Source organism: Atractosteus spatula, unplaced genomic scaffold (genome assembly GCF_055471065.1).
Source record: "Atractosteus spatula isolate fAtrSpa1 unplaced genomic scaffold, fAtrSpa1.hap1 Scaffold_57, whole genome shotgun sequence".
Classification (NCBI taxonomy): Eukaryota; Metazoa; Chordata; class Actinopteri; order Semionotiformes; family Lepisosteidae; genus Atractosteus; species Atractosteus spatula.
The window spans coordinates 41,077-53,350 of record NW_028296887.1 but is presented as its reverse complement, the minus strand read 5'-3'; the positions used below and the strand labels follow the sequence as shown (position 1 = coordinate 53,350).

The 12,274-nt window shown below is 40.8% G+C and overlaps 2 non-coding genes across 2 annotated transcripts; both read right to left on the bottom strand.

The window, feature by feature from the left end:
* Window positions 1–7,548: 7,548 nt before the first annotated feature.
* trnai-uau (transfer RNA isoleucine (anticodon UAU)) lies at window positions 7,549–7,642 on the bottom strand. Its single transcript has 2 exons — window positions 7,605–7,642; window positions 7,549–7,584 (listed from the first exon to the last, which is right to left on the bottom strand). It is a non-coding gene; the product is annotated as a tRNA-Ile (tRNA).
* Window positions 7,643–11,581: 3,939 nt separating this feature from the next.
* On the bottom strand, window positions 11,582–11,653 carry trnat-cgu (transfer RNA threonine (anticodon CGU)). Its single transcript has one exon. It is a non-coding gene; the product is annotated as a tRNA-Thr (tRNA).
* Between the last annotated feature and the right edge of the window lie 621 nt (window positions 11,654–12,274).

The following is a 12,274-nucleotide window of genomic DNA, read 5'->3' as shown; positions in this document are numbered from 1 at the left end:
ATATATTTCCAGTGCTGCACAAAAAGTAAAAAATACTGATTATGTGCAACTGATAAAATCTCTCTTCCAGGGATGTTGTAGCCACATGCAAATTACTTTATCAGCTTTAAAAGTTTCCTTTGCATTTATAAGACGATCAGCATGACACTCAAAACATACCTGTATTCAGTAAGCGCTGAGTCTGCTGGCTGAGATAGTTGCCTCCTCACACATAATAGCAGCCCTGAAGCTAAGATAAATGAAGAGAAATTGCTTTTATTGGGCACTTTTCATATCCGATGAGCTTGACATCTCCCAAGGGTGACGGAGTTCTTTTGCGACACTGCTTTTCCCTTTTTTCTTCTTTCTGTACTCTGATGGAAAAAAAACGAGAAAGCATGTAAGAGAAAAATGTATTTTTTTCATGGAGAAAATGTGCACCAGGAAATGTTTGGTTTTGAAGAAGTGATTTAACATGATACATGACCTAATTTACTGTAGCAAATGCTCACACTGCAAGGTCTGCTTTACTACAAGAGAGAAGTAGAGTGAAGATGTCATAATTTCACTGCGTTGTTGAAGAAAACATCTTTTTCTTTGAATTCTAAATCAATCAGAATTTCAAAGTGACACACAAACCCTTTGTCTGTATTAAAGAGATGGTATTTTAAAACTGATGAAAATGTAGAAAACACGTTTCTCACTTAGAAATTTTAGATGGGATGGTGTATTACTAGTTGCAGTGCTGAACTCACCATGGTGCCATTCAGTTACATGATTGGCCAGTGGTTTAATGGATAACGCGTCTGCTTTTGCATCATGAGATTGTAGGTTCGACTTCTACCGGGTTCGTGTGATTTTAAATCAGACTACTCAGAAATAGATGTCCATTATGTGAATGAACCACACCTGAAAGCAAACGTTGGTCGGGTTTCCTTCTTTCCAGCATGAAATAGCAAATCGTTACAAAAAGCACCAGCTAATGTCCAATAGCGTTAGTCATTTTAATTAACATGAATATACTGTAAGGTCTTGGTACATGGGAGTGGATTTCATCCACAATTTAAAAAAGGGCAAATTATATTTACAGGCTTCAGACACTTTTTAATACAAAAGTGACCTAAAACTCTGTAACTTTCAGGTTAGTTTGAACCTGTAATGAAAAAGGGGCCTGAAACTTCCATTCTGTGATGTAACTGTCTCTAAAGTCGGATGTGATGTTTCACGGATGTGCAGTGTGCCTTTTCTCTTGTCTTGTTCAAAATGACTTGCTGTGTAATTTCCTGAATGCGTGTCCTGTACTGCTCTGTTATTTCATTTAGATTATCTATGTGGTGTACAGATAAAATCAAACTGCATGGTCTAATTTCCAGGTTCGGCACCAGCTGAACCTGAACATACATCAGCCGATCTCGACATGATTTGAGCACACAACCTTTTGATGTGGTATCAGATGCACTACTGTTGCACCACGAGGTCACTCCCCATAAGGGCTTTTAATTCCCGCAAGGAGAAAAATCAGCGTCCCTGAAAAAGATTTTTTTTTTCATTCTCTCCTGTGAGAAGCGCCGCTCTTCCAACGAGGGTTTCTTCTTCCCAGACCACAGATTATTCTTCCTGTCCGGCTCTCACACAGAGAGCAGACACACTGTCTCCACTAATGTGTTTACTACATCTATAGATCTGACCCCCTTACAGCCCTGATATTCCTGGACAGGATCCCATATTGAGCAGTATTTCTCGCGTTCTGAACTTACAGTGTGTACACAATGTACTTTATACACAAAGTAAGTGTTTTCGTAACTCTTGGATGTTTTGTGAAAATGTTACTGGCATGCCAAAATCGCCCCCTCAGCTGAACAGTCCCACCCCCCTCAGTTTTGGATAAAAGGTTTGGATAAAAAGTTTTTGAACACTTTCACTTACTTAACTTGAGCCGTAAAAAATAGTTGTACTTTGTCAATGGTCAGATAACTACACTAACCCCGAATTCACAGTTACTACATCAGACTGTTTGATGTGCAGGAGGGCTATCCATCCAGGAACAGCACGTTACATAGTGTCTATGTTTTTGGGTGTCAACATTATTATGACCTTATTTGCTCAGGTGGACCAATGCCTTGCAGTAGTTTATCCTCATACTTACAATCGTTATATAACTAGGACTGTAGTTATAGAAGTTTGTACTTTCTGTTGGTTTTACAATGATTTCTTAATGATTCAGAACCTCGTTACCGTTGATGTTGTTGCAAAAATGAACACATATGGTTGATGCTCCAGGAAAAAATAATCACGTGAGTTCTGATGAACGTGGAACTGTTCTCCATCACTAAATACCAGATTGCTTGTCGTTATCTTCTAACATGAAATACTAATCAGTGGCATGCTTGCGAGAATTCACTTGGATGGTTGCAATGGCTCCGTTTAAACCGAAATATCACTGCCCCCCTCAGGATTTCAGACCCCCCCCTCCCTACAGATCATTCCCCTGGCGCCAGTCCTGGGTATAATGATGAACATAGCTGCCTTGCAAGCAGTTAATCTGGGTGTGATTCCCACCTGACCCATCGACAAACCTTTTCCAATGAATCTTTGATCAATTTAAAAAAGTCTTGAAGCTGGTAGGCTAGGGAAGAAGCACTGTTTGAGTGCACTGAGGAAAATGTGCTACTGTGCTGTGCTGCTCCAGTAGCGCAATTGGTCAGGTTGTGGTGCTTTTATAGTGGAGTTATGCTGAGGTTGTGAGTTCACTTATCACAGGGAATAGTTTCTGTTTTCAGCCGCAGAAACTTGCTGTTTAATTTAAGGCAGTTCTTGTGTTACTTTTTCCGCTCGATGGAGCTGTATTAATGCAGGCACACCTGCTTCCACGTACACGAGGGTAATTTTCCTCTTCCACCTACAATTTCAACATTTACCTTGGGAGATGTCAAACCACAGAGCAAGTGCTGCGTGTCAGTGCAGGCTTATTGGACACCCCGTTGAACATAAAAAGCATATTGAGCTCCTTGGACATAAGCCATTTCTCGTCACTTGCTCAGCGAGCAGGCTCAGCGCACACTGAATGCAGGTGTCTCAGAGCAATTGAGATGTGTCCAAGTGGCTGTAAAAGGGATATATATGATGCCAGTGCAGTGGCTTAGTTCTCCAACGGCAGGTGTAGCGGCACGCCCGTTGGAGTATTCTCGGTCGCATTTAATGGCAACGTCAGCTCAAAGATTTGGTTCAAACCACCAAATGGAGACGGGTGTGCAGACAAGCTGACCCTGCTGATGTGGGATTAACACTAGGATGAGTGAGTGCTGTGGCTTAGGTGGTTAAAGCGCCTGCCTTGTAAACAGATGATCCTGGGTTGAATCCTAGTGGTGCCATTCTTCCTGTCTTGCTGCACAGTTTATCATTATGGACGGCAACATGCTTCTACATTAAATTTAATGGAAGTGTTCATTTAATTTTTGGAACAACTTTTTTTTAAAAAATCCATACAAATTGCAAAAGATAAAATAGTCATCTTTCTTGTCGGTGCAGAGGAATTACTGCCAGCTGGCCAAGAAATGAAACGATTTTTTTGTCTTTAGCCAAAAACCTGTGAATGTAGAAAAAAGGTGACGTGCGTTAGTTTCTATGGCACAATCAGTCATCGTATCCTTCAGTAAAACATAACGTTGGTAAATCAAAAGTCCCCACAGACGCATTTCAAATTAATCTGACCTCAATACCGTCTCCCCTAAATGTGATGGGGTTTCTTTGGATGTCCTTAAGCATCCTGATAGTTGCAGAGATTTCAAACTTTTGGCACAAGTCAAACTCCAAGAAGTTAATAGTTGAGCGCCTAAGTCAATATCACCTGGAATGTGACTATGTAAACTTAAATAGTATTCAAAATATTGCAATTTTGTTGTAGTTTAAAAAGATATTTTAGCTGGGGATTCTCAAATGATGAGGGTAGAAAAGAGAACCATTCGACACCATCAGGAATGCTTAACGTGTGATAAAAATGTTTTTTTAATCACAAAGTGAAAATAGTGAATTTGTCTTTTATTTAGACGTTCATCAAAAGCTCATTAAACGATGAAGGAGAGGTTTGTGTTCCGAATTCTCTTCGTGTCTCATTGTCTTGCTTTGATTTTTAAAATGTACACTGTTGACTATTCACTCTTCCTAACACGATTAAAGAGCCGAGTTTAGTTCAGAGGTAAAGCATCTCATGCATCGTATGAAGCTCTGTTTTCTATCACCAGCGTCTCCACTCTGGATTTCTTTTTAAGCGCGATATCTTTTCTGTGATTTCTTTCGTTTGAATTCCCTCATGTGTGATGTAAGAGAAAACCGGCTCAGGGACGCCAAATATGTAACGTTGTGGCTCTCTGAAGGCACCAGTTCTGTAGGGTTTGGGCATTTACTGAGACAATTATTAATTGTAGCAGTAAATCACAAAGTTGATTCTTTTGATGGCTTTAGAACCCAACCATGCGACATAACTCAAACAACGCACACACACAGGTACTAATACACGAGGATACATTTATTAATACATAGAATATGCATAACCTAACAGATCTTATCGAGAGGGTTATCAGAATACAAAAGATATATATTCATTTAGTTACGAAGAGTTACACATCAAGAGGACATACGATCAGTATATCATTCATTTAGACCGTTTCGTAAATGAACTTGGTTATAACTTCTACATTAGATACTCAAAACAAGTACATAACTCTTAGGAATTAAATTGATATCAACTGGTTTGGATAACAATTGAATTCTCGAGCTGTAATGCATTGAAGTTGAATACTCATCCAATTTCTTTGGGGATTCATATCTCCTGCAGGCTCAAAGAAACAGTTGCAGGCTGTTACTGTCCAATCCGCACTCTCTGGCTGTGTGCCATGCTGTGCTGCGCGGCTTGCGACGGTGCGCTGCTGATGCTCACTGACCGGCTAGTTAGTGTTGGCTTTAACTAGCAAAGTTTGCGCACAGGAGAAAAGATGACTGTGGGTCCCAGCAAGTCAGGAAGAGGACCGGTTCGGTCCTGATGAAGAGCTAGTTCTGAATAGTGATTCAGCTGTCCACAGTTCCGACCTGTTCACGAGGCCTGCTGCTGGCGCTAACCTCGGGTGGATCCTCTGGTTATTCTCTGGCAACCTCCGCTCTAGACTCTTAGAACAAAGGAGAGTTCTGGCACTCGGACACACTGGCCGTTCCGTGGTTGTCTGGGCTGAGTCTCAGGATGGTCAGGAGGCGCGCTGCGAGAATGTCCTGCCCTTGGGAGCCTTCTGCTCCTGGGCTGTCCTGCCCTGGAATTCTCCTTTGAATTCCCTTTAGAATAGTCCACAGAATCCTCTCCAGAATCCCTTCTGAATCTTACTGAATCTCGTTTTTACCTGGAGGAACTTCAGCTCGTTGATTGGCTGAAAGTTCCATGGGCATCAGAGTTCCACGTGGGTTACTCAGCCCTACCAGTCCCTGATTGGTTGATCAAGGTGAGATATGAGTCATTTACTCCTGACACCTAGGAATGCAGTCCAGATGTCCATCTGGCACTCCCTAGACAGATAGGCGCCAATGGATGACCATTGATCATGACAGCCAGGCTTAGCTAAGTGCATCCCCCTTTGGGAGCTGTCCTAGGACCTTAAATCACCCTGCACTAATGGTCTCTCTGTGGCTGCACCACAGAGTTGAACAGAGAAATGGGGCCTCATTTGGGAAGCTCAGAAACACTTAATTCTGCCTTATTATTAAGCCTCGCCGCTACAGTGAATTTCAGCGTTTTAAAGAGATGTAATTTTTAAAACAGACAAAATGAAAGACTTATTAACTAAATACACATAGAAAACCTGCACCTAATTGAGAAAATTTGGACTGGGGCGATGTATTATTGTAGCGGCTCAAGCTCACAGTGGTGCACTTGAGGAATGCGGTACAAGGGCCAGTGGTGCATTGGATAACGCATCTGATTACGGATCAGGAGACTGTAGGATCGTAATGCTCTTAAACCCAGTACCATAACCGCAGTGTGTTCAGTCCTACACAACCTTTCTATTGACTGAATAAACCTCCTGTTCCATCTCCATCTTCTTCCCACACATTCCAGCTATTTCACCACCGTTACTGTTGGACCACAGTCACAGATACGTAAGGGACACTATTCTGAAGAACCGTCTTAAATAAATAACGTTGCAAAAGGTAACAATAAGGGTTTCTTAACGTAACCTTACATCTGGCCATACAATACAATTTCTGTACCCTCAAATAAAAAAAAATTGTACTGCTTTCTCCTGAGAAGTGTAGTGTCAAATACAAGTGTAGTGTCAAATCACAATAAATAATACATCAAATATACTAAATTAACACCCAGATATGACAGATGTGACAACACACAGCTATGACAGAACACATTGAAGACTTAAGCCCTTTAAATTTTTATTTCCTTAATTTCCATTCTCTTCCCTACCCAGGATAACTGAAAACTAACTGTAATAAAGACTGTATATGCATTACTTGTAATACAGCTATTAATAAAGATATACATGGAACCTAATTATTAATAAATAACACTTGTATTACTAAAAATGTGTTATGATAACATTCATTGTGAATATTTGTGGTGTCTGGAAAGCAATTTTAGTTAAATATAATAATAATTTTCAAGCAAGTGGTGCATAAGCTTGTTAATTAATGAGTACATTATTTCCATTACATTCAAGACAGTTCTAATGTGATCAATTGTTCTGCTTAGTCCGCTACCGAGTTGCTTAAAACCTATGAAGAGGTGGCTTAAGCTAGACTCCTAATGCAGTAACATCTAATGGGCAGCAGCTGTTATTTTAGGTTTGTTGCAATCGAGAACAGGTTTAGTACAGAGCTGCTGACAAATTTCAGCGGAGTTTATTGTATATAAGTTTATTGCAATTGACCCATTGTAGCTACCAATCAGCAGCAAGGAAAAACAAACTTCACTTGTGCCTTTTAAAAAAATGGAAACAGAGTAGTTGTTTATGTGGTAATTTCAGGTACAATGTAAGAACTAAAGTTAACTACTCCCATAGTAATGTGTGGGGTCCTATCAATAGAAAAAAAAATGTTGTAACCCGAAAACACAACAAACACAAAACGAGAATCTTTCAGGAACCTAGGTAAATCCCTGTAGTAGTCTAACAACTATGAAAAAAAAACAAACGCAACACCTTCAAAAGAAAAAGAACATTAAAAACAAATCTGGGGAACAACAAAAACACAGAATCTAATGCGAGAGCTTTTTCAAGTCTTCAGTGCTCCTCTCATCACAGTAGACCTCTCTCATATATTTGTGTACAGGTCAGTTGGAGGTACACAGCTGATGGTAATTTTAGTAGGGAGCTGCGTCAGCATGCATGGGCTTCAAAGGAAAAGTCAAGGTTTATTCCATGCTGAAAAGAGAAGGAAACATAATGTTTCAGCTGTGGAGCCTTCTTTGATTGTGACTCAAAATAAACCTTTACTTGTTCATTTGATGTTAGTTTATCTCCATCAAATACCTAAGAGTATCTAAACTCGACAGTTGCTTTCAGTAGCTGAAAACACTGCTCTAGGTGAGGCTTGAACTCACAACCCCGGCATAACTCCGCTATGCACTGCTGTATAAGTACCGCGCGCTGACCGATTGCGCCACTGGAGCTGGGCAAGTTCTGATCCTTATACAGACTGACGCTGCAGAAACACAGGGTGAAAACAGTTTCGGTTGTGGATCCATCTCCACATGGGGAACACTAAAAAAGCAAGGAAAATACAAGAAAAGAAACTGAAAGAATTGTGCTAACAGCAAAGGGGGACGGAGGGAGGTGGTCGAACAAGTAAATAAGCCTGGCAGATTATTTGTAGCGACATTTTTTGAGTCAATCAGCACACTGATTTCTCTTCATGTGCCTTAAACTGTGCAGTTTGTATTTTCGTTGTAGCTAGGTTTCTTCAGAAGTCCAGTAAATTGACAATAATGGAGAACTAGCTGACGCACTCCGTCGTGAAGACCCTCTGTAAGGTGATTACACGTTTCATTTTCAAGTCGCCTCCTTTACACGCAATTGCAGCTCCGACACTGAGAGAAAGCATGAGAAATGGCAGTACAGGCTCGATGGCTTCACATCTCCTATCAATCACATAAAATTGCAGTAAAGCGCTCTAAATATGACTCTGAAGTACTGGGAAAGATGAATATTTTGAGCGTGCCTCCCAGGGTCTGCTACAAGGCTGAAGATGGCTTCTTATTCGCGTTTTTCGTTCCGCCTTAAATGCTGCTGCTGTGATGTTATGTCGCCTTTCGCCTGTAGATGGCTCTCTTTGATCAGTACTAATTCGGCTGGAATACTGTAGACATCCTCAGTGAAAGGGAATATCCAAATAAATAGCGACTGTCCAAATTATATTTTTGTATGGAATATATTTTAAAAAATCGCAAACCAATTTTAAAAACTCACCATAACATGGACTTGCACTGGGAAAAAGGTGATTGTGCTTTCTGCTTATTGCTACGGCCCTCCCCCCTGATTATAAAAACGTCTCACAATTCTGACACCGAGGTGTGAGAGACAATGTAATAGACTTTCAAAATCCTGAAGTACAAGACATTTTAATGCACCAATTTTCAAATATGACCCTCTGATCTTGGCTTGTCAGAATACATTGCGAAAAAGTATGGCACGAATTGCACGAATTGCAATGGCACAAATTGTTGAGAATATCACTGACTTTGCCGATATTTGCAGGGGATATGAGTGTTTTGCGCACGTTGAACTACAGCACGTAAGAATTGAGCTCCTTAGTCAATATCACCGGGGATATCCAATAATGACGAACATCTGTAGCTTCAAGGAAACTTCGACTCGCACATGGAGTTTTATCTTCGAATGGAGGGTGGGAGAATTCATTTATAGTCTCGTTGCTCATTAGCTAAACTATTTTAAAAATATGACGCAGATTTGTTCGAGAAACTTGTAATCACCTTGAAAAGAGTCTTCTTGAAGACGTGCACCAGGTAGCTCTCCACTGTTAATTGACAGGACTTTAGAATAAACTGTTCTCATACAACCAACATACAAATTACACATCTTAAGGAACATGAAGAGAAATCTGTGTACTAAATAACATAAAACTGTCGCTGCAAATTATCGCCAAGCTGTTTTACGTGTCCTAACACCTCTTTCTTTCCTATTTTGCAGTGAGCACAATTCTTTCTGTTTCTTCGTCGCTATTTTACTGTCTCTTCCCCCATGTGCAGATGGATCCACAGCCGAAACTTGAGGTCGGTTCCTATTACTCTGTCTGATTGAAAGAGTTGTATTAAAGGCACTCCCATCTCTGCAGGAAAGTTATTGCTGCTCTCAACACAATATACTGCAGCCAAATATAGCGATACTGTCACGTGTTCCTGCTGTCAGTCTATTATGTCATGTTCATCCACACCCAGAAACATTACTGCTGTAGCACCAGAGTTATATAGGCGCAGTCCATAGAGCAAGAATCTCTTAATCTCAGAACTGTGGGTTCAGCCCCCACATTGGGTCCCTCTGTGTCAATTTGATCCCGCCAATCCTCCTAGCATGACCTGATGGCGTAACAGTGATACCCAGTACCCAGCGTAATTCAGCTTTCTTTCCACTTGATTCAGATTTTGATCTGAAATCATCGGCCGAACAAGGGTTTGTCTAAATCGAGGGAGATCTGCTCACAAGCAAGTATTAAACACTTCAGCATTTTCTGTTCGAATACCACACTTTGTCAAAACACTGCCGCTTCTTAAGCTAATAAGTAACGGTTTTTGAGCACGCATTGTATTGTTAATGCTTATATTAAAAAAGCATAAATTCACATAATGGAATTTGGACTGAACAAAGTAGTCCAGCCCCTTTACAACATTACATACCCACTGATTAAAGCTTAAAACTACAGCAGCAGGAGTAACAATAATGGCAACAACATGTTTGGAGTTCGGCATTTCATTTATACTGCGGAAACATCGTATCGGAATGAACTGCCCGAGATAAAAGAGCAATTGCGGCTTCAGATCGTTTTTACAGAGCATTGCGTTGTTCTGTTCATGCTGACTACACGCTTTAAATTTGTCATTTACTGCAAGCGTTGCTTTTCCAGGTTTTTCTGAAATTCCTCGCATTTGAGCCAGCACTAAATAAAATAATTCATTCCCGTCGCTGAATACATCGTGGAAACGGTATTTGCAACGGAATGCTGTCACACATGAAATCTTTTTGTTATTCGGTTCTGAAGTTTGAAAATGAAAATAAAACGGGGGTCACTTCATAGGCTTGAAAGAAATCCAAGCAGCATAAAAAACAGCGAACTCTCACAAATTGCATTGTGCTGCACCTTTCTTCTGCTGCTTTTATAAATCTGCCTTAAACATTTGAATGCATACCTTACTGCTGCTAATCACATTCACGTGCTTACGAAGCTTTTTTCTGTCTGTTATGTTTTTCCAAAGCGGTTTCTCCGTTTTCCTTGTACTGTGATTGTCAGCGAGCACAACAAGACTGAAATACTGTAAAGGCAGGTAAAAAAGACAAGGTAAAACGCCTGAATGTCGGGAGTGGGATTTGAACCCGTGCCTCTATTTGGAGAGCGGAACACAAAGATTAAAAGACACAAAACCGTAAATTTGCTGTTTTAAACCGCTCCACTATCTTGAAGAAATGGGTGCTGACTGTACCAGTTGCATCCGATTTTCTGTAACTTTAGGACGATTGATACGACTGGACGAACACAATTTGTGGCGTTTAGCATGACATGGAAAACGGTACCGGAGCATTCGGGTCCGGAGTACCAGACTCAGAAACAGTTTTTACCCCCGCACTATCAAACTATTAAACTCCCAGCCTCTCTCACTCTCACCTCACCTCTCACCTATGATCTGAACCTCACAGTGCCTTCTTTCTTACCAAAAACCCAAACACACATTGAATCTACCTCTACCATACATGTCAAAAGCTCACTCCCCATTATTTCTATCCCTTTATTTCATTCTTTTGATGCATGTTTTTGCACATCACCTGTTACCTTTTTGTTGTTATGCACACTGCCTGTTGTTGTTTTTTGCACATCGGCTGTTGTCTCTGTCTTTCTTTTGTTATACAATTGTATTGTTGTGTTTTTTTCTTTGTACTACTTATGTCCGAGAGCTAGCTAAATAGCATTTCGTTATACCATATACCTGTGTATGAGTATAATGACAATAAACTTGAACTTGACATAGTCTTGCAGGCAGTATATTATTTTATCGTTTAAAAAAACACGGTCTTCTCGTATCTAAGTCAGAATTTTTGTGCTTTCGAACGTTACTTCCAACCTGGACTGAAAGCTCACCCGATGTGTTTGTGATCAGACCATGAAGTGAGGGGCTGTACCAAGCGCACGTTCCTTCCCAATGCTGAGGTGATCATTCGGAAGATGGGTGTGAAGAGAGACAAGCTTTGTCGACTAAAAAACAATGTAGGATATGCAAGAATACCAATCACTGGCGACAGTTATGTTCTCTTACTATTGAGACCCCTACATTGCGAGTTTTTTTAAGACTTTGAAACTAAAGGAAAGCAGTGACAGATGAAACAGGCACAGGTGGGGTTTGAACCCACGATCGTCGGTTTACGAGACCGACGCCTTACCACTTGGCCACCGCGCCTTCAAGGAAACAAGGGAATAATGTTGTTCAAATTAGTTTTTTCTGAATATGGTTTACATCGCCTGGAGGCAGCAACAACAATAAAAGGGATACTTGTCCTTAAACTCGGACGTGATGTTCTGCAGACATGTGCATAATGTCCTGTTTTCTTACAGTGTAGACATTTTGCTGTTCACGCTCCGCATTTATCTGCTTTGTGCATTGTTAGTCCGCACCTGTAACATGTAATGTCAGCCGTCCCCTGTTCTTCTATTTCTCTAGCATGACTGCGTCCTGCTGCTCGGCTTTTATTTGTAAAGTTTGAGCGAGCGTCCCGTTCAGTGTCACTGTAGTCAGAAAGCATTCTTGATTCTGCTTGAGCTGCTTCATGAATCTAGCGACTGTAAGAGCTCTTTCTAAAGTCAGCCCTTCCTCCTGCAGCAATTTATAGTCTCTTATGTGCACATTTTCCACAAGTTGATCTCTTAACATGTCAGTTTCCAATACTCCAAAGTCACAAGATTTAGCCAGTCCTCTTAGTGCAGTCACAAAAACATCAACAGATTCGTCCTGAGACTAAGTTCTCTGCCTAAATTTATGCCGTTCCAAAACCACATTTCTCCGCGGTGTAAAGTACGCGTC